We start from the raw sequence: 23,487 nt of genomic DNA, 5'->3' as shown, positions 1-23,487 counted from the left end.
TGAGGAGGTCCCTGTTCTCAAGAACTTACAGTCTAAAATTAGAAGCAATACAAGTGAGGGGAACAACAGAAAAGAATGATGAGGGGTACAGGAGGAGAGTTGGGCAACTGCTCATCTGGGAGAAACATGCATCTTGGTAGGTCAACTGAAAAAAATAATTCACCCTATACAGGCACTGGTTTCCCTCTGTATGGTCATTATGGAAGAGATAAGTGAACATGGAAAAGGCTGACTAAAGGATGGAGGGCACTCTTGGGTTAAGGAAGGTCTCTCCCATTTCTTGAGCTCATTCTTGCCGCTGAGTTCCTTGGCTGATTTGTCAAAGGCACGACCACACATGTCAGAGCACCAGAATCTCTTCCATTGTGACATCACAGACGCGATGGCTTGTGAGATCACAATGTGCAAGGCCGAAGGCGCTGATTACTTAGGGAAGCACTTGCTGGAGCTATGGCACCCTACAAAGCTGGGAAACAAACACATCTCAGTTCACTTGACAACACAGTGAAACCCACATGAGACTCCACACCAGCAGGACACGAATTTGTCTGAACAGACCACCCAGAAGCCGTCCCAAAGATGCACAGTACAATTCCACTCCAATTTTATTAGGCCACCTCTGCTAGGCAACCCACTTTCGTCAGCTCCTTGACTGGTCTCCTAAGACAGGCTTTGCTGTGTATTTTTAAACCTTCTCCAAGAGTAATTGCAGATGAGCAAACGGGTCTAAGCTGGAGTCTGAAGAAGTTCCACACAGCAAAGGACTGGTCACTTAGAAGAAATGTAGAGAAAGGAAAGAACAAAAATTAAAACAAAGAAGCAATAACAGGGACACATACACCAAAGCCAAAGAGGAAGAACAGATTTGCTATTAAGGAAAAGAACAGTTGCACAGGATCAGACCAAAAATCCTCTAGTCCAGTCTCCTGCCTCTGCCTGGGAGCCATAAGAAAATGCACCAGTGTGAAACTACACAAAATGAGGTTAACCAAGCCAACAGTTCTGGGAGGCCAAAAGGCGGCAGGCCTGTCCTTCCCTCTCAGTCTTGCTCTCCTGCTGATTATGTTACACCAGTTCCTGAGCTTGTCTGGCCCTTCTGTGAGCAGATTCAACCAGAGGAACCTATAAAAGGACTAACACAGCCAGGAAAAAAAACACAATTAAAACAAGATAGTTTCTGGCTGGTTTAGTGAGACGAATTAGCTCAGGGCCAGGCTGGATGAATACCAAAGCTCAAAGAAGAGGATGAGCCCACACTGGCAGAAGCAGGAATGAGATGAGCCATTGGGGCTGTTGGTCAGCTCAGCTGCTCACCAAACCATGTACTCAGACCAGGACAGAGACACCTGGGATGACACGGCACTTTGCAGAGAATGGAGAAGTTATCTTGGCTCTAGCAGCGTAGACACATTAAACTTGAATTCACAAAGCCCATCAGAGCATCTGGTCTCAACCTCATGTAATGCTGGCCTAAAGTTTCCATTTCCTTAGTTGAGCCCAAAGGCTTGAACATCTTTCAGAAAAGTTTCTGGCCTTGAATTGCAGCATGAAGAATGGAGGTTCCCCTCTACCTTCAGACAGCTCGTTCCAATGGTCAATCCACTCGCTGTCAAAAAACAACATGTCTTAGTTTTCATTCAAACTTTTCCAGCCCTGGTCTTTGAGATAAGTTCTGAAATTTATGGCACTTCAGTGCTCTCAATCCTCAGCACAGCTCTCAGTGCAGGAGCTAGAGATTTGTAGCTACTACACATCTAGTCAGTAAAAGCTACTATTGCACATTGGCCTAATTTAGTGGAAAGGAGACAGAGTAGGCCACCCTTTGTTTAATGGTATCTGGCACACATAATTACTTCATTTTCATACACATGAATGCCACAGTTGTTCAAACCACTTATATAGCTGCACACCTTCGTTATCTGAAAACCTGAGAGTGCCAAATGAATCTCAGCCTGAATTCAGGGAAACAAGATTTGCATTGCTCAATACACCAGTAACTTCTGATCTTCACAAATGAGCTCCAAAAGTGTTAAAAGAAAGCCAGTACTCTGGCAAAGCGGTGTCTTGGTACACTGGCAAAGGCTCCAAGCAAGGTAGCAGCGACAGTGGGGCATGGTTTCCACACAACCCAGTCTCAGCCCAGAAAATCTGCCAGGGAAGATGTTGACCCTAATATTCAACCACAGAAAAAAAAAAAAATAGGTTGTAGCAAATACAGCTGAAATGTAAAAAAAAAAAAAATTTTTGGTTGGAAGAGAAGTAGCTTTACCTATACAACACATCTAGGGAGAACATAACTTTTCAGCTGGCATCAGGCCAGCTGAGATCACTTCTCTTAGGGAAGGGAAATGGTCCAAATGGTCCCTAGCACAGCCAGCACCTCTGTTCTAGGTTATGCCTTGACAGCCTCAACTTGTCCAGTTCTTCCCTTTTTCCCCTGCTTGCCGTGACACCATACTGGTATGTTAGCTCATCACTACTACAGTGAAACACCTGGAGCCTCAGCAGGACCATTTCTAGCAACAATAACTGCTTCAGATCCAAGAGAGACTTGTGACAAAAGCACAGCTGCTTACAGCCTTCCATGCTTCCCTGTAAGCCCAGGCACAGTGGGCAGTCCTGCACCATTTATCTGGATGTCACCACACCTGCACTCTACAGCCTTGGGGCCCTCCACTGCAGGTGGCCACAGGACTGACACAGAGACAGGGTAAAATGCAAATACTTCACACATTTAAGTATCTTCCAGAACTCTATTTCCAAAATTTAAGAGGGTTAAAAAAAAATAAAAAAAATCAAGGCCTACCAAAGAATCAAAACAAGGTAAGCACCAAACCAGCTGTAACCAGGTCCTCTAAAGAAAGCAAACTGAAGTATCTCTCAAGTGCAGAATAGAAACTTTAGGTCCTATCAGTGTTTATTCAATCCAAGGTCTTCTTTATTTAGCATCAGGCACACAGGCATTTTTAAAAGGCTTTAATCACTTTCTTCTTTTGGTTTTTGGTACCACTGAAATCTGTCTAGACACACTAACTTTACAAAAAAAAACCAAACCAAACACACTATTCATGTAGAGCAACCCAAAGTTTGAGATGAACAAGAATGCATAAAAGGGCCACAGGGCCACTCCTTGAAACAAAACAAACATTTAGTCCACACTGTAAATTAATGTGAGAATTCAGTTGCAAAGGGCAGAATTCAGTGCTTCAAAATGGAAACAAAAATATCTGAAGCAAAAAACACCATCTGAAATCAAATTTCCCAAGCCTACACAGTGGAGACTAATCAACTAGACTTTTAATTTCAGAATAATTCATTCCTGGATAGAAGTTCAAATGACAACTTTAATATCAAGCTATATGAGATGCTACAATGTTGCAAAAATACCCTACGGGACAAAATCTATTCAAGTTACCATTAGAAAGAAATAAGGTAAAATCCTCAAACAGCTGTTAACAGCATCTGATGGGACAAGTGGAGATGTACCTTTCTGGAGCCCTCTATATCTCATCCTTCCTGAGACACGTGCAAGCATTAACATAGTAGAAAACTTGCTGGTCCCCTTGCATCACAGCTGAAAAAATATCAAGAGTTCAGACTAAACAGCAGCTGCCAATCTACCATCTCTGGAACCAAAAGCTCAATAAAGAAACTAGGTAAGTAAAGAAGTAGCCAAACAAATGTCACACTTATTAGCAAACAGGCCAGCAATGACCACGTAAATCCACCAGACACAGGACTTGTAAAAGACAGAACATCAGCAGTAAATGACAACACCTATCCATACATCTCAGTTTGGAAGAAACACCTGTAACAGCATAGCAGCAAGAAAAGAAAAGGAGAAGAAATTCCTACTGCCACTCAGGAAACAAGTAAACAGACTGTACTCCTAAGCTTCCTCAAGTTTACTTCACTCTCCATATCTGAGACAGGTGAACAACTCAATCTCATAGGGTAAAAAATATAGGGGAAAAAAAAAAAACAAAACAAACCTCCTACTCCCTCATTACCTACACCTATGAACCTCCACATCCCAAAACATAAAAAAATCCTTGCTGCTGCGACCTCCAGCTCAGCCGGTGCCCAGCCCCTGGGCAAACGGGCTGTTTTCCCTTCCTCAAGCCCTGCAAGCACTGATCCCGCTGCAGCTGGGATCTGGGGGACTGCTGCCACAGCCACCCTCAGGACCTCCCCTCCGGGCCGCACCGGGGCGCGGAGGGCCCGGCAACCCGGGCGTCGAGCGGACGAGGCGCCGCCACCCCGCACCCTCCCCTCGGGCCAGAGCCGCTCCCGGTCCTCACCGGCACCGGCACCCCCACCCTGCCCCGCCCGGCCCGGCCCGGCCGGGCCCGTAGCCCCACGCCCCCGGTTCGAGCCCCGCCGCCGCGGGGGGCCGGGCCGCGCCCCCGCTCCGCGCCGGGCCTTTACCCCCCGCCCCGGGCCACGGCGGCCCCACGTCTCCGCCAGGCCTGCGGGCCCCCCGCGCCGGCCGGGCCCCGCAGGGCTGGGCCGAGCCGCCGCCCGCCTTCCGCACCACCCCCGCGGCGGAGCCGCCCCGGCCCGGCCGGGCCCCGCGCCCCGCACTCCGCACCACGAGTGCCCGGCACCGCCACTCACCGCCCGCACTCTGACCCCCGACCCCGCGCTGAGCGGCAGCGCCGCCGCCCAACCGCAGCGCCGCCCGCCGCCGCCGGGGGCGGGGCTTCCGACCCGCCGCGCCCCCTCGCGCAGGCGCGTGCCTCGCGCCGCCCCGCGGGGCACGCTGGGGGTCGTAGTTCTCTCCGGCCGGCCCCGCCGCGTGGCCGCGCCTCGACGTCGCGCCGGGTCCCCGGCGCCGGTTCCTCCCCCCGTGCCCGGATCGCCTCCTCGTCTGCCCCGGGGCCAGCTCTTTTCCGCCTTGTGTCCTCAAGGACCATCCCACCGCGTCGCCAGGACATCTCCCCCAAGTCCTGCTGCCTCCGTGTTCACTCATGTCTCTTAGCCGAAACCTGTCTGAGCCGTGCCTGCGCTTTGCTCGACAGCCCTGAGCTGTGGCACCTCCTCCCCACTCACACGGCTGGCACCCTCTCTGCAAGGGTTCTGAGCCCCATCCCTGCCAGCTGAGCCGGAACAGCGGCCGGTGCTGCAAGGAATCCTGAACAGGCTGCCCAGGGATTGTCCCTCTCTGGAGACATTCGAGACCCACCTGGAAGTGTTCCTCTGTCACCCACCCTGGTGACCCTGCCTTGGCAGGGGGATTGGACTGGATGATCTCCACAGATCCCTTCCAACCCTAACAATTCTGTGATTCTCTGAACTTACCTGCAATGATACCTAATCTTTAGCCTACTGGTGCATCCATAACTCTTGGAATCTCAGCTGCAATGGCAAGTGTTCTAGCTGGGGCCATTCCCTGCTATTCATTGCTTCCTTCCCCGCTCCTCACATTCACTCACACCTCCACACTTCAAGCCAGCAGCTCCTTTGCACACCCCTGATACTCCTCATATGCATGATGAACAAACTCAGAGCACTGACTCATGCAAATGGGACTGTGAGGGATTCTAGAGGCCGCCTCACCCACCATTTGCCTGCAGGCAGGAGCAATCCTCCCTGTCATCTTCCTCTCCTCTTCAAATCATTCCTTAAGCCTTCCTCTGGCTCCATGTCTTAAAATACTGGACAAAGATAAGTACCAGAGTGCAGAGATCACTGACTGATGCTCCACACAAGGTGGGCTGGCTGCCTGACTGACTCTGCCTGGTTCTCCTGCCTTTAACTGAGTTGCTGGCTCTTCAGGCTGGATTTATCCTTTCCTCTGTTTGTGTGCAGCCTTGAACTTGAGAGGCCTGAACCATGAAAGTATCATGTCAGAACTATAAAAATACCAACAGCAAACCATTTAATAATAGTAAGAGTTCCTTTAAGTCCTCTTAGATTTGGCATCTCTCAGCTTCCCACCCACATAAGCAAGGATAATGTGAAATTTTACTTCTAAGCTTAGCTACATTGCTGTGATTTGTCAAGTCATTGGTGACTGATGTATGGTTTGTCAGGAGCCCAGCAGAGTGAATTGAAGGCCTTTGCACTGTGGTGTTCCTTGAGCAATCCGTCCCTGGCCCTCGCTTTGCAGGGATGGAAACTGGCTGAAATTACACTGCAGTCCCAAAGCTTGAAATTTAGGGCCCACAGCCTGCCCGTGTTTCTAAGAGCTTGAAAGAGAAGAGGCCTTTCCTCTGCTGACCTCTGCATCTTGCAGTAAAATGTAATTCCTTGGTCTAGACAAACGATGAAGGGCTGGCTCATAGAGGTGTGCATGCCCTTTTTTCATTGGCCAAGCCTCGTGCTGTTTCCCAGGTTTCCCAGGCAGTACAGCAGGCGGATTTCCTCCTGCCCAGTTCTTTGGGGAAAACCCCTTTTCCCAGCAGAGTTATCTGCAGTAACCAGGGCCCCGCCTTGGCTTCTGCCAGCCTCTGTGACCCTTGTGAGACCCATACAAGTGCTCCACCAAAGACTGCAGGGCAGCAATGAGATTCCCTTCAGCAACTGCACTTGCAGAGGGTCTTTTTTTCTGGCACAACTATCAGCACCCAAACCAGTTCAAAGAGAGCCATGTTTTATGAAGTATTGTCACTGTTTCTGTATTGTTCGTGTCTGAGCCTGTCTTATGCCTCACATGAACACTGCGGGCCACTGAAAATGTCACCTACAGATTAATCTGGCTCACTCCAGGCTTCTGGAAAAATAAATGAGGGTGATCAATAGCTGTCCTGTGGCGTGCCCTTCAATGCACGTGGCCCCTGTAGCATCCTGACTGGGAGCAGCTCCCTGCCCAAGGGACTGTGCCACTAAAGGCGGTCAATTGCCATGGGGCCCTAGGCAAGGAATGCTGACAAACTGGGTCATGCAGGTGGGGAGCAGTGGTCAGAAGGGCTGATGGTTGCTCATTAGGGCCACCTCATTTATTCCAGGTAGCACAGCCCACGTCAGTCCTGTGACCCCATTGCCTCAGGACCGGCTCTCTCCGAGAGCAAGTGGCCGTGTTTCAGGAGTCACTCCGGTGTCTTAATTGCTTGCCCTACTTTACAGATTTTGAGATGGCTAGAAGAAGTCCATAGAAAATAGGGTCCATGCTGGGGCAATGTCTGCTCTGTCCTAATTTACATGAAAGGCTACCTTCAAACCTTGAGTGGAAATCAGCTCAGATTCCAGCTGAGACCTTCTCTCCTATGGCTGGATCCCTCTGCTGCTGCCAGCAGCTGCAGCAACCTGGTCTACAGTTACCTGAAGTTTTATTTGTTTTAAAACCCCAACAGTTTCTGAGCAAAGCATCATTTCATTCAGCACAGATGTTAAGCCACCACTGGGCTGATGGATGGACAGAGCTTGATTAGAAAGCAGCAAACCAGTGTGGCAGGGTAAGGCAGAAAATACAGAATAAACCACCCTGGCCTCATGTGGCAGCTGCAAGGGATCCTCTGTATGAAGACAGGGCTGAGCTTATCCTGACCCAAGATCAACTGTCAGGTCTCTGCCTGCTGCTGGGTCAGCAGAGAGAAGGAGGGACATTCCCCAGCCCTTCTCCCAGTGCCTCCCTCCCAAGGGTCCATGGAGCACGGCTCCTTTTAAAGCAATGGGATTTTACATTATTATGGCACAAAGAAACATCAGATCATTTTAAAGGCAACTCTGTTAATACTGTTCAGCTGCTTATGCTGAGTGAAACTTTTAAATGTCTTATAATACACATGACAAGTAGTTTTGTATCACTGTTTTCTACTTAACAAGTTAATAACGTGCCAACCCAAATCCTTCAGTTACTAACGCCACCGGTGGGACTCATTAACCAACGTGAGTACATATTTAAGGGAATACTAATATTCACAATGTACATTTTTATATTCATGTTGTCATTCTTGAAACTGCAGCTCAGTTCATGTATTCTGTTGAAACATTTGTTTGCAGAGGATTTCTCTCTCCCTTTTCCTCTAAACACAGAGACTATCACTGGGGTATCATTCTGGTGAATGATATTAATGACAGCCTGTCATCATGGAAAGCTATTTCTAGCTGTCAATTAAAGGGTGTTTTGAAAGAAAGCAGCTCATTCAAACCCCGTGGGAGCAAGTGTGTCTCATTGTCTGACAGTGACCCCCTTGATGAATTTGGGAGCAACAGCAGTTCTGTGGGGCTCGGAGCTTTGCAGATGCAGCACAGGGCTCTTGGATGACAATGACAGGAGATTTTAAAGGTGCTGACGTCCTTAGCAAAGAAAAGGCAAAAGAGTATTTCAGATGATAAAAGCAACCCACAGGTAGGTGTATTGGTCAGGAAAGAAGTCCCAGGGATACTGAACCATTCTCCTCCATCTTGTAATATAATTTCCTTTCCAACATCCTAATTTATCAACCTCCATCTTCAAATATGTCTTTTTACTTGCCCATGCTAACTCAAGTAGAAGGCTTCTTCAGCTTTTCTCTACCTGATAGATGGAAAAACCTCTAATTCCCAGATAAAATGTAATTATAGCTGGTTTACTCTAATTTATTCTGGAAAAATGATCCTTTGATTTAGCTTGTTGGTTTCTTTCCCTCTCCTGGTGTATTCATAGGCAGCTCTCAGATCCCAGCCATTTTTGCCATCTTTGCTTTGGTGGCCTAAATAAGCCATTTTTTCTCATGTCTCCTTAGCATCTTATCTTTCCATTTCCCACTCCAACTTAGTGGACCTCCTCTGCACCTGCTTCAGTTTCAATTAAATTTTCTTGAGCATGAGTACCCAGACTGGTATGTGGTATTCCTGAGCTGGGCTCCAAGGCCTCGTACAATATATGTCACTTGACCTTATAAATATCACTCATATAAACATGCTTGATTTCTACATTTCCCCCCTCAACAGGGTGGTCCACTCTCAGGGCTTTCTCATTCCTTTTATTTTCCTAAGCACTCCTTGTGCCGTAATAAAAATGTACAGACTCTGTGGGGATCTGTTTTAACTTCAAATGTGCTGATTCAGTTCAAAAACCATTAATTCAGCCAGAATCAGGGCCATGGGGTGGAAATCCTTTTCCAGTTAAAACAGAGGTGAGAGGGACAGCCTTTGGCAGGCTAGGAAATAAAGTGCATTAGAAAAACATTGCAGGACATCAGAAAGTGGCAATTGACTGGGCTATGTTAACAGAGGACAAGGGAGTCTTGTACATTTCAGATCAGAATGGGATGTCTCCATAGGAGATTTGCTTGGATTTGAGCAAACTTCTGGGGTTTGGTGCATGTGAACATTTTATTTCTCTAGTCTGTGCTTTGCTGGAATGGTCAGAATCATCCCTGCTGGACCTTCTATTGACTGAGCACACAAAGCTAGTCAGACAGGCTGGTCCTGTCTCCAAAAAATCCCACTTTAACCACGAGTGCGAGAGGATGCAGAGAAATGCAAAGCAAACATAAACAACTGTGTTCCTTGGGCTGTAGGTCAGTGCTCCTGCCCTTTGTGTGGGTCCCAGTGAATCCAGCTTTTGCCCCTCGCTCCCACTTTGTACGTGGAATGAGCAGAAAAACTACACGTGTCAGGAAGGCATCAGCACCAAAGCCCAAAATAAAATGACCCATCATCAGCAAAAGATTTCCCCAAGATATTTGACCAAAGGAAAACGGGCTGAACATCAGGAGAAATTTCCCAAGGCATTAAACTGTGGGATCACCTTCTGAGAGGAGTGGTGGGAGCCATGAAACCAGCCACTTCCAGCGCTGTAAAATGTCCCTTTGGTGCCAGCGTGATTTCAGCTCGAGGGAGCTGCACTGAATCATCTACCATGCCTTTTCCAACTCTTGCTCCTAAAAATCAGACCCAAGAAGTACAAAGAAGGAAGGGCAAACAGTGATGTCAATTTGCTAAAGAAACACAAGCTTTTCTACATTATTGTATGTCGTAAAACCCTTGTGCTCGCACTGTATACTTAATCTTGATATTTCAATGCCATCCACAAAGAAATTCAGGCTTAACCCTGGTAAAAAATATTGTGCAATTGGGTGCAGTTTATCCTTTATATTTTAATAGCTATAGCAAAACTCCACTGCTAACTAGTAAAAAATGAAAAAAAGGAAAAAAAAAAAGGAAAAAAAAAGAAAAAGCTGAATGTGTTTTACAGCTATGTTGTCATGGGAAAGCTGTATTTCAAAGTAAGGGCATCAACAGCAGTGAAATGGGAAATTTTTAAACATTTTAAACATTTTTAATGTGACGTTAAAAAAAAAAAAGCTTCACCAAAATGTCTTTGCCAGTATTTTAGCTAACAGGGTTGCAGTGTGTAAAGGAAGGGTTCTGACGCCTGCACAGGCCACCCAATACTGAGCTGCTCCTCAAGTGTCTTGAACTCTAAGTGTAAATGGAAAAAACATCTAAAATTAAGCATTTCTCCTGGAGGAACACATTGCTGATAAAGCAAATCTTCCCATAGGACAAGCACACCTGCTGGAAGGTACAGAGACATTTTTATGTGTGGGATTTTAACTTGAGATAAAATACTTTTCACGGGCAGTCATATGGAAGACAGCTGGCCAAAAATAATAACAGAGGAATTTGTGTCCCTTGGGAAATTCTGAGGTTTCAAAAAATATGATTTTTGACCTAAGTTGGGACAAACAGTTTAGTGCTTGGATTTTTTTGTTGTTGTTTTAATGACATATTCCCAAATAGAAAAGTGTATTTCTTTTCACTTTACCACTTTGACATTTCTTTTGTTTTATTATTACATCATTCTAGAAGCCCAAACCATCCATTACACCACACTGTTTCCTTTCCTCATACTGTCCATTACATTGACAGGCATAATCCCCACCCTTTTTTAAGATTCCTATTAAACCAGCTAAATGTCTTTGTGAAACTCAATATCAGGAACAACAAGGATCCCTGCCCTGAGCTGGGGCTACAATGGGTTTTAACAATTATTTTTCACATGTGCCTTTAAAAGATGGACATAAGAGACTAGAGCAGGGGGAGGAGTGCCTGGCACGGTCTGAACAACCCCAGGGAACATGATTGTTCCTGAAAAACCTGAACTAGCTCTTGGTCTGATGGCTGGCAGGCAAAGGGCCTGGCACAGGCCTGTCATCACTTGTGGTTTGTTTTTTTTGCTTTGGGCAGAAAAGAAAACTTCACAAAAGAAAAATATTTAACCCAGAGAACACCTGGTTTCCCCCCAGCTCAGGAGATCCCGTGCTTTAGGCCAAATGCTTGGACCAAATCGGGTATAAATGTAGAACAGGAATAAAACAATACTGTCAGAAGGAAATGGGGGGCGGGGTGGGGGAAGAGAAACCCCAATATATTAATATTTTTAATAATTTTTCAGCAAAATCTTGGATAATGTTGATACACTTTAATAAATGGTCCCAGTTACTCCAATCAGTTTTTTTTCTGGTAGAAAAAGACCAATTTTCCACCAGAAAACACTGATTGGAGTAACTGAGAACTAGAAAAAAAATTACTTACTCTACCATGAACTCTCTTAGGTTCATTATTTATTTGGACTCAGTTGTGATGCTTTGTGCTATGGAAAGCTTCCACTGCTATGGATTCAACATTCCTCTAAACTGCCCCATTGAAACTAAATCATTACTTGGGTAGCTCTAGCCCCTGCTGCTTCAAGTGTCTGTGTCTTTGAAGTAGTTCCTAAACTCCTGACCAAAGCAGCTCCTTTCACCAGACTTTATCTCCAGGAACACACACCTCCAATGGACAGCTGAATTCACCAGGGAGGGAGTTGAGGGTTGCTGCCTGCTCTGGGTGTCAGACCCTTGCTCTCACGTACCTTCTGCCTAGGCTGCTTTCATTTCCCCACTATCTCCCCCTCTGTTTATTCTATTTTCTGCCCCTTTGTCTTTCACCTCCAGTGTTTGCAGACCCTCTTTCCTTTTCCAGCCTCTCTCTTCCTCCCATCATTTCCCCTAGCTCACTCCTTCCTTCCTTCCTTTCTTTCTTTCTTCTTTCCTTCCTTCTCAGCACTCTCCTGGAATTTCTATTCTCTCTTCTCTCCTCCCTCTCTTCCATCAGGACTTCCCCTAATGCTGCAGGAGGTACCTGGTCTGACAGGGGTAGAGAGGAGAAGGACATGCCTTGTCCAGAAAAATCTGAGATGCAGACATCCCGCTTGCCAGGGGACTGTTCACAGATCCTGCTTCTCCTGCTGCTTTCAGTCCACAGGTACCAGCTGTGTGGATTGTCACACTGGAGTGGGAGCACCTAAGGGGACCTGGGAGACACAGCATGGAGTTCAAAGGCTGGAGACCTTGACCTGTGTGCTTGCAATTTTCCTTTGAAACCCAAGAGAAAGTGAGTGGTGCATCCTCCCCCAACCTCCTTTGCTACAGCCCTGAAAGTAACTGACCTTGGTAATATCAAAATTCCTTTCCCCCCCCAGAATTCTCACTCACATTGGCTGCCATCAGAAAGCACAGCTGAGACCACTGAAATCTATCACACCTGTGACCCACACTGCATGGTTGGGAAAGCTCCTCCAGCTGAAGAGGCCAGCGTAGTAATGTGCTACCTTATCTCTAGTGCCACTGACTTCAGTCTATTTAATTTTCCCTTTGATTTTAATATAGATTTATTGAAAACAACAGTTATCAAAACAAACTGCACTGGCAAATTGGTGTTCGTCTGTAGCTGTACAAGCACCTATAAAGCTGCCAGCGTATGAAATGAATGGTGCTATATGGGAGGTCAGTTATTGCAATAGAAGTTCCCCAAGGATTTGCACTGGGCAGTTTAATATTTTTCTTATTACCCTCTTTTCTTTTCTACTATTTATGTCTCTCTGTTTAAATTTAAAGCATACAGCCATCTGCTGAGGCAAGCATCTCTGATAAAATCATCTCTGGTAAACCTTTCCATGAGTGGGCTTCCCTCAGAGTAGCAGCAAATACTGTTGTGTCTCACTTAAAATGCAGACAAATTGAGACAGGGAGGCAAATTTTTCCAAAGGTTTGCCAACTGGGCCAGGTCTTTTTTCCCCACCTGCTTTTGAAAAGGTTTGTCCTTACCTCATGCTCCTTGAAAAAACCCTACTGATTAAAGCCCTGCTTCTTGCCATGTTATTTAACCGCCATTCAAATTCCGTGGCTGTATCCCACCTTACACACATCATACCTGGTATCTGTGGGCTCCTCCCTACGCATGGTTCTAAAAAAATCAAATCCAATCATAGTCTAAACCTGCTCATCAGAAGAGATAAAAGGGTTTCTGTACTGATCTCCACACCAGGAGAACACAAATCAAATAACGTAACTGTCAGATGAGGAGACGAGGTGTTTAAATGCCTATAGAAACAGGAACTCTAATTACAGAAACATCTATAATGTAACTAATATTATTTACATTAGAGCAATGCTAATCCAGATGAGGGTTAATGTCCCTGCTCCTAAAACATTACAGTTTAAATAGACACGAGACTGTGAGAGGATGGAAGGAGCACCAGCATGCTCATCCCTGCTTGAAGATCAGGGTTGGAGGCAAACTCCTCACAACAGAAGAGGATGAAAGTGAGCCAAAATGTGCAATAATGAAGATAAGTTTAGTTGCAGCCAGAGAGAGCAAGCAACTTGCTCAGCCTCACACAAGCTGCCTGGGGGGGTGGCAGAAAATGAATAGAAACCATGGATGGCTTATATGAGTCTCTTACTCACAGCAACATTACTCGGCAGTGGGCAGGGCTTGGATCTCACTGAGTCTTGTCCCGTGCCCTGCAAACATCCAGTTCACTGGGAATGAGCACCTACTGCCACTTCTTAAAGTCAGGCTGTGGGTTTTTAGACCAGGCTGCTCTGTGTGGACTTTTTTCTTCATGTGAGAGGCACAAGCCATCGTTTTGGTGGCTCCAGGGAACAAGGGATCTTGCTTTGGTTGACAGAGATGATGGAGAGCAATAAAACTGCTCTATCCCCTGGACTGATTCACTGGTCTGCCCATCAACATGCAGACAACCCACCACATGCTCAGAATTGAACCTTTGGGCCTTAAAGGCTACACCCTGGAGGAACTCACTCCAGGCCAAAATCCTCCTACTCTTTATCAGTCTGTACCAACTGGGTGCAAAACATGCAAGTGCTTTGTCCTTTATCCACTGTGGTGTCCAGCTCTGACGGATGTTTCACAGCTTCACAGAGTGCTGATGAGAGGACATACTCTCCTTGTCCTCCATCCTGCCCCTTCCCAGTCTCTTCTTAGTGCAAAAGCTCAATATCTAACGCTTGCAGCTACCAGCAGTTTAGAGACCACTTCTGGTCCTTCCTGTCTGGCCCAAGATACTCCACCACAACCTAGGGTTAGAAATTACCTGTTTAGACCATATTCCATTTGATGTGAATTGTTGAAGTGAGGTATAAACAGAAAGTATGAGCATCTCCAAATAAAGCTATTGTAATATTAAATATAGCCCTGATCTCTTAAAGGATCTCAAACATTTCTCATCCCCTTCAGAAACTTCCTGTGGGAAGAGCAGTCCTACACACCTAAAATGAGACAAAAATCTGCATTTGGAGGGAAAGGATCTACACAATTTGGCACTGGACCCAGCAGGTTTCCCAGGGCTCTGGTAACAGCGCAAAAGGGAAAGCCAGCAGGTGAGCATTAACAAGTCTGAATGACACATTCAGCCAGATTGTCTGCTTTGCTGACAGTTGATGCCATCCCTATTACTGGAAAATCCTGTAAGCATGCTTGCCTAATGCTCAGCAGCTTATTGCTTTGGATAGCCAGTTTCTTGTCATGGCTTACAGCTTTTGTGAGCTTGTGTAAAAAGGCTTGCTGTCCCCAAGTTTAGTGGTGGAGGCAGTCACTGCACAGCCAGAATGTGCCTCTCCAACCATCTTGTATGCTTTGGGATTCTGCAAAGTAGCAAGTGTGTTATTAACACTCCTCTAGCACAGCTAGAGTCTGTCTTCTAGAGAAGCTCACCATTACATCTCACTGCTGAGCATCAAACACCAGACAAGGGAGAGAGAATCCCACAAACAAGACCTTCTGAACAAGGGGGAGCACAAGGATTTCCACAGATGTTCCTCTAAGCAGGACCATAGGTATATAAGTTGGACAATTTATTCTTACTATCTCAAGGAAGACTAAGTGGGGGAGACTGGGGACAGCAGGCACTGGACAGTAGAACTGTGCAGTTTAGGACAGCAGCCTTGGGGCAGGCAGAGGATGGCTGATGGCTGATCCCAGCAGGCAGGGACTGCAAGTAAGGATCTGCTACAGGAACAGTTGACAAACAGAGTGCTAGAGCACTCCCCTTGTTTCTGCTAATATTCCCTCTTCACTCTCACTCTCCATTTCTTTTCCTTTCACTCCTGAAGTGTCTTATAAGGAAGGACACGCAATTTGCCTCTCCTGGCAGGGGAGATATGACACAAGTGTGTGGTTTCACATCTTTACATCCTTCTTACATCCTCCACCTACAGTCAGAAGTACCCTGTAGCTGTAATGGGTAGGCAGAGCAGAGATGGCAGTGAGAGGAAGGAACAAGAAGAATTGGAGGCTGAGGCAGAGCATCACTGTGAATCATTGCAATTTCCTCTGATCCTGTTTTATCATTGGGGGTGGGAATGTAAAAGATGCAGAACCTGTGTGAACAAGGTCAAATTAAATCACATTTCCAGGCTGGGGAAATTACTTTTGCCTGCAGCAAGAGAGGTGCACAACACGAATGAAGGAAGGGAGGTTCATGCCACCAGGCATGCTGTATCCAGCTATTGCAAGACAGAAGGAATTTATAATTAGCCCACTGAAATATATCCCTGCAGGATTTCAGTGGAGGGAGGAATCATGCCAGTTGGATGTGTAACAGAAAGACCAACTGAGATCTGATTCCAAACCTTATGGGAGACAGCTCATCCTTATCTCAATGAACATGTGTTTCTGTCTAATGGGATGACATTACTCAACAGGGTCAACTACCCACACGTTCTGAAGACATAAGAGAGAGACACTGAACATCTCCAGGATAATTCAAATGTGACAGCTTCAAGAACATAACTGGGAGAAAGACCCAGATGCTACTGAAGTTCAAGATTTCCTACAAGAGCATACAAATTGTAAGGTCTGTTTAACACCTCTTGGTCTAACCTTACCACTGTCTCTCACTGTCACAGCCTGTGGAGGGAGAACAGTGCTGTGCATGGGTGGCTTAATGAACTCCTAGAAGGGTGGATGCAAAGGAGTCTCCTGAAAACCAGCCTAGAATGCAGGACTGGATAAAGTGACCTTTCACATATTTCACATACAGCAGCAAGAAATTACTACATGCAGCCTGGATGTACAAGATGCATTGCAGGCACCTGGGAATTTGGGCATTTGCCTTAACCAGCTCACTGTCTCACTGCTAACAAAGGAAAGTGGCTGACCTAGTGAGTGGAGGTGAAGGCTCTCAGCTGTGAGATGCCCAGTTTGGGGTGTTGCCATCACATTTTTGAGTGGATGGCAGTGTGGAGTGTGGAGATGGACCAGATCTAGAGCTCACCTAATCCGTATCTTCTTACCCCTGGTGCCAGAGGAAAGAAACTTTGCAAGGGAAAACTACACTAGCAGGACAAGACATTCCCTGTGCCAGTTTCCTCTTCACACCAGCTGCTGGTCCAACCTGTGCTGTAAGGGCTTATACCTCTTCCAAGTTTAATTGTTGTTATTTGCTCTTAAAATTCAAGCTATTCTTGTTTTCTGAATAATTTTCTGAATTACAGTAAGTTCTACCTTATTGATCCCGTGGAGGGGTTGAGTCTGTAGGAAAACTGCAGAAGCAATAAGGTGTTCCTCCAACACTCAGGGCAGGAATCTGAAGGGCCATGATTTGTAGGGCACTGTGACTGTGTGATGGGATATGAGGCATTTGAACTGGATGGCAGAAAAGGCTAGCTCAAGATAAAGCTGGGCCAAGATAAAGAAATTTTGAGTGTATCAGTTTCTGAACAGGCTCGTGTCTGACAGAAAGCTGGCTTGTTGCACGTATTTGCCTGCTTTAAATAATTTACTGCTAGAGTAATGTGAGCTGGATTAAAGGACAAGAGAGGGGCAAGAAAACAGAATGGGAAATGCATGTGAGAAGTGACTTGTGAGGAAGACTGGTAGAAAGAAGATAGATATTTCTCAGAGGAAGATGGGTAATTTCCTGGGAGGGGAATAGTGACAGCCAGGCACCAAGCCCTGGAATTCAGCAACAAGAGCTTATTTCTGTATGAAATTAAAAAAAAAAAATCCAAAATTTTAAGAAGAGATTGTGAACATGGGCACTGTAGTCAGGTTTGGTAACTGAGGTAAGGAAGAGCTGAAGCTCTGAAGAGCATCAGCCTCTCAGAGAGGAAAGGGATGATCCTAAGGAGTGATGCTTGGTTGGGTCTGCAGCATCATCACCCCTCAGAGATGAACTCTGCTGGGGCACCCCATGTGCTGGGGCAGAGTGCAGGGCAGGTTAGGCAGGTTGGGTGCTCATGGGCAGTGTGGCAGCCATAGGGTTAGGCTTTCCTCATGCCATGTGCCTGATGGGGCCACACTGCCATGGGACCAGGATAGGGGGGTTCAGCATGGAAGTCCCAAGCCTGACCCAAATTCCCAGGGAGGGACTGGTAAGGCAGAAATTCCTGCTCCCCCCTCCTGCCACAGGAGGGGTTTGCTTCACTGGAGAGGAAGCTTTGCACAGAGTGCTCTGCACAGCACAGAGGGGATGGAGAGGGAGAAAGATGTTTTGCTCTGCTCTCATCTGAACAGAGACTGGTTTGTATTTCAGCCAGGATTTTTCTCCCTTCAGCTTTAATCTCCAACTCCTGTTAAACAGATCAGTCTAGAGAAAGAAAGTATTTATTTATTTGGTTATTATTATTTTTTCTAGAGAGGAATACCATCTCGTTGGCATGACAACGGTGCTGTGGGCCACCATAAACACTGGATCATTAGCACCAATGCATTGGGCCATTATGTAGGCTTGGCCATCAGCACGGCTAAGGTGTGTGAGTTTATGGTGCAATCCCATTCATGTGACAGCATGGGAATTATCACAGCAGTCACAGTAGTGAGCACTACAGCTGATGCTGAGGTCCAGCCTTATACAGAATTACTTACTGCATTGGCAGAAAGCTTTTTCCTTTGAAAGAAGGCAGGCACAAAGCATAGGACTGAAGTCACCCTTGGTGTGTGGGCTGCCTCACATTTAATGGAGCTCCTGGGATGGACCACAAACATCATAGTACTCTGCACTTTAAACTCCTAAACACCCTTGTGTGTTATGCAGTATCATGAGAAAATGCACATGCATATAAGACATCAGTGTATTTTCTCCTAAGAATAGGCAGTTCCCACCACTATAGATGTGCAGGGTGCTCATCATGGCCCTGAATTACATGCACAATCTGTATGTTCTTGGGAAAGAGCAACTTGTCTTCCTTTTTACTGTAAAGCCCCATTTCAGCTTATACATCTGTAGTAGATATTAATAACAATCATGCTGCACTTGGCTGCTGCAAACTCTGACTGATGAGAGCAGCCCTAACTCACACAAGTTTCCAATTGATTTTATCTCATGTTAAGCTCTAACTAATCACACCAGAGAGCTGCCTTAAAAGCTCACTAGATCTGTCCTGCTCAGGTTTGCTCGCCTGGTTAAAAGGGGAAGTGGGTATTTTTTCCCATCCTCTGCTGAATTTGGCTTCCCGCTAAACTGGGAAGGGAGGAGGAGCCTGGAGCCACAGGTCCAGGCTATGGAGGTAGTGCTCCCCTGCCCCAGTCTATGCAGCTTGTTTGGGCCCCAAAACCAAACCCAACATTTTCCCTGCATTACAGTAACATCAAACACAAATAAATAAGATCAAAGCGTTGCTCACCCCGTGCACTTTCCGTGGGCCAAAGCAGGAGCCACCACTCTGAACTGCTCTTGGACATGGCTCCAGCTTCCCCATGCTTCTGTGGCACAGTTCAATAGCTCTGCCTTAGTTTTGCTTGATCCCATTAATGATAAAAATGACAAACACATATGCGTTGCCTTTATAGCTATTTCACGCTTTGACATGATCCCGGGCAAGTTACCTATGCTGTCAGCGTGATGGATGGTGCACAGAAGGGGGGTTGGACAGGTGTAGCTCTTCTCACTGGGAAATATTTTTCCACACCATTAGCCTGTGGAACTCCTAGCAACAGGATATTGCTCAGAGAGGGATTTAAAAAAGAGTGGATGCTTGTACAGAAAACAAGTGTCCAGTGCTGTAATCAAATTTTAGAAAGAGTTGATAGAAAAGGTGTTGCTGCATGCATGTGCTCAAATCACACACTGTGGCTACCAGAGTTTTGGAGAGAACTTTCCGCAGGACCCCACATCCCAGAAGTGCCTCTTTTAGGGCTCTAGCTGTGTTAGGCTTCAGCTGTAGAAATGATAATGTGGTTGATGTTCACATAAGAGCAGTCTTCCTAAAACAGTTCATACAGTTACTTGTCCAACATCTGCCATCCGGTGTACAACCTCTTTTTTGGAGAAGGAATTTTCCAAGGGGAAGGTTGTATAGGAAATGATACTGCAGGACAGTGATAAATAAAGAATCCATAGTACTTGTTTGCAAAATCCCAGGCATGGTCTCCATTCTGCTGTAGAGATTTGGTGATGAGCAATGTTTAAAATTATACTGGCATCTTGCAGTGTGTTATGAAAAGCAAAACCAAGAGGTTCTTCTGTGTTAGTCAGCAGACTTTGGAAGAGATCTAGGTGATGATGATAATAGTGATGCTGATAATGACAGTGGTGATGATGATGATGACTAACAAGAACAAAATTAGTTTATCTCTCAGCCATTGAAAATTTTTGTAGGCTGAAGAAAATTTTCTTACTACTAGTCATATGAGTCAACAAGTCATTTAAAATACTGTTTTCTCATTCTGGGAAGACTAGTCGCTGAGAATGCGCCAGATCTAAATTTCAGTTTTCTGGCAGATAGGATGATTTCAGCCCTGCCTCTGCCAGATTCTTCCTATGAAGAGAGAGAGCTCTGGCAGAGGGCAGCCACAGATGGCTCAGAAGATGAAGAGATCCCATATTAGCTCTCCTGAGCTCTGGGACAATCCTTACACCAGCCACTAGAGTAAAGCCCAGATCAGCTGCTAAGACCAGAATAATGCTCCCAAACTCATAGGTCAATCTTCATCTCAGATGTCCTTGCTAATAGCATCAGAGTGAGACATGGCTAAGTGCAGAGCCTCCAAGCTCCTGTCCTCCTGGAGTGTAGCCACCAGCTTAGGGATGCTTAAACCAGGGCCACCGCTCTGACAAAACCAGGGGATAAAATCATTTGGACAGCAGGGACTTGTGGCACTGGCAGCCCCGGCCAGCACCTCCTCCCCGGAGTGGCGGCTGTCGCAGGGCAGGGTGGCGGTGGCACGCAGCTGAGACGCGCTGGCTGTAGCCAGCAGAGGGCATGGACATTACACACGGCAGCCAGCCACCCACACCCCGCTGGGAGCGGCTGCAGCCTCCCAGACTCATTGCGAGAAAAAGTTCAGTTCTAATTAGTTAAGTAATTCGTTTGCCATCTTTCCACCTTCCACCCATACTGCAGGTGAAGGGATGCAAAGATTGGTCTGGGTCTAGCTGTAGGTGGTGATGGTGCCAGTGACTTCAGGACGTGCTTCCAGAACTGCAGAATTTCAGCACTTTCTTAGGGTGTCACTTTTTGGGGGACCGAATAGGGCACACAACGGGGCAGCTCCAAACAGATGCAGCTCCCTGTCACAGGACCCCAGTGTGCTGCAGGTACACCTGCCACACAGTCTGCCCGTGGCTTTCTGCAGTTGCTGCTGCAGCTAATCACATTTCTCAATCTCGTTTTATACAATAGCAGCTGGAGGAGATAATGATGGGTGAGGGGGTCTCTTGTTTTAAGAATGCACATTGGTACTGTAAGAATACAGCAGACTTCCAGTCAAGGCACTGTTCATGGTGGAATTTGCATGTGTACTTGACTTTATGTGTTATTAGTAATCCTACTGAAATCTGTATGTATAAAGTTAAGTGCATCCAATCAACCCTGTAGGTTCAGGATTGTATATATTAATTTAGACTTCAGTTTTTAGAGCAGTGTTTCAAATGGGAAGGGACAGCACTGTGATAGCGTTTAACAATATCAAATTTTGTCTTATTATTACGTGAAAAAAAACCCACAACTGGAGGTGTACCCTATTACACTTAGAGATGAGCAATACATTAAAAGTTAAATCAGATGTTCAAAGTTATTTTAAGGTCCAAATAATCAGTGTAGCATATATATTTCAGTGGAAAATTTTCCTATGGGCCTCTGTGCATATCACAGCTCCATAGTGGTGCAGGAGTCCATGTTTATGGATCCATTTTCAGGATCAAAATCCTCATTAGTAATACAGATTAATGGTAATTACAAATATAAATAACTTGAGTGTATCTTCTTATTTTCCTCTGAAGACATTGCTCACAGAAGCTAGCTAAATGCCAGATTTGTTCCCTGAATCCAAGCTGTATTAAGTTTGTGTGTGACGATGCAGTAACATAAAGTTAAATAAAGCTGCCTTTTTTTCCCAAGCCTCAAAACACGGAGCTTGGTTCTCAGCTAGCATAAATTGGACACTGATGCAGGATTCAGATCCCTTTTTCCATACTAAGAAACTGAAAGAGTAAAAAAAAAATTGCTTTTTGGCTAAGAACAAAAGAAAGAAGTTTAAATCTGAGGGATCATTTTTCATGATGTTGTAAGTATTGAAAATACAGCTTTATAATAAGACCACTTTCTTTCCCCTGGAATTTTGTAATTTTGATGGTGAAGCTGTAGCACAAGCTGGGCTGTGACTGAATGTTTTCTCCAGGATCCCTGGGAGATAAGGGATGGTTTTTAATGTGGCTTCCTGAAGTGTGTCGAACTCTGATGTTATTTAAAATGTGGCTCATCTACACTACCCTGTGGAATATTTACTGAAGTCCTGAACTGTTGATGCTTTTGGTGAGAAGCATGTTGCAAGATGAGTGCCTTGGAAATGTGTGTGGTGCCAACTCATTCAGGGTCCCCAGATAAAATGGCAGGACTCAGGTGTTGAGACATGTCTCTATGCACAGCCTGTGGGGTAGCTGTTCCCAGAGAGGTGTTTTAAATCACCAGTGCAAAACAATTGTAACTTTGGTCAATCAGAGGGTAACCACAAGGTGTTATTGATTAGCAAAATACATGTACAATAATGTTTGCTCCAATTTGTGAGAGATTTTTACCTGGACTATCCAAATGCCAGTTTTTACACAAAGCAGAAAAGGAGTCCTGGAATCTGAGCCCACGTTTACCATTGTGCCATGGCTGATCCATGGGAGAAGGCAGTGCTTGCTGCCTGCTTTGTCATCCTCCTTGCTCTTGCACATGGTGTGCAGGAAAGCAACAGTGGAGCAGATGCCTTGCAGGGAAGCAAGCTCTTTTTGGTGGGTACCATCAGCCTCTGAGTGGCTGAGCTGCAGGCAAGAACAGGGAACAGGGCTTCTGGTGGTTGTGTCAAGAAAGTACATGAAGCTCCTTCGCCAGGTGCTTTCTTCCTGAGTTCAGAAGCTTGAAATGCACATTGTTTTATTTTGAAATTTGTGTGAAAATAAGCAAGTTGTTTATTGTTATTATTATTATTATTATTAACATTTCTAAAGATTTTATCATTCAAAAGTCATGTAAGCTCTGCATATATACCCCTGTCTCTGAAATGCTGCAGGAAGGATGGGTGGGTTTCAGTGCAGCAAGAAGCAAACCATCACGATCTGCACTCAGTTAAGGCCTGAGGACAGGCTTCGTGTTGTGCCTGTGGACATTTTTATAGGGGCTGGTACATTCAGTGATCCTGGAGTAACAGGTAAAGCCAGCCCATATACTTTAGTGATGAGTCACTGCTTACACAAAAGTTGTAGGATGACACAAGCATGTGATCCCTCTTGCTGTCATACACAGAATACAGCCCAAGTGGTTGATGATGCTGACAGAGAAGACTTCTTTTTTCAATCTATGTCACAATTGTATTTTGAAAATGCCAGTGCAGAGTTAGACAAGAGCCATAAAATGCTGCCCATACTATTTTTTAAGAACAACTTGGAATTATTTAGCAGTTGAAGAAAAAACACAAAACATTTTGCTCTTGAGCAAAACAAATAAGTCTATTGGATCAATGTTTGGTGTACTTTGCAAGAAACAACGAGACAAGTGTTTCTTTTGAGTCTCCATCTAAAACTGGCTCTTCCCTTTCCTATGACAGGCAGTTTTTGCTTGGGACACTCCTAGGATTGGCAGGGAAGTTGCTTGTGGCCGAGATGGAGGGTGTGTGCAGAAGGGTTTGTGCAGAGCTGCGACGTGCATCCAGGAAACATTAAAATAGCAGTGCAAGTGCCGTGCGTGCGTGCCGCAGTTGGGAAACACTGGGAGTGTTAAGTCCCTAATTTGCTCTCTGGCTCTGCTGTGGCTGTCTAAGGCAAGTTTGGGGATGAAGCCTACC

General features: G+C 45.8%; 1 protein-coding gene across 4 annotated transcripts in view; it reads right to left on the bottom strand.

Moving 5' to 3' along the window:
• ERI3 (ERI1 exoribonuclease family member 3) overlaps nucleotides 1-4,696 on the bottom strand; it is a 129,224-nt gene extending 124,528 nt beyond the window's left edge. For 2 of the 4 annotated variants that reach the window (XR_014616389.1, XM_084211564.1), the window contains exon 1: nucleotides 4,618-4,696. The gene's annotated coding sequence lies outside the window, so the exon portion shown is untranslated. The other 2 variants (XM_084211566.1, XM_084211565.1) reach the window with 2 other exon arrangements.
• Between the last annotated feature and the right edge of the window lie 18,791 nt (nucleotides 4,697-23,487).

This window comes from Fringilla coelebs (assembly GCF_963513975.1).
Source record: "Fringilla coelebs genome assembly, chromosome: 9".
Lineage (NCBI taxonomy): Eukaryota > Metazoa > Chordata > Aves > Passeriformes > Fringillidae > Fringilla > Fringilla coelebs.
Note: the sequence above shows the minus strand (reverse complement) of the source record. Positions and strands in the feature narration are given on the sequence as shown.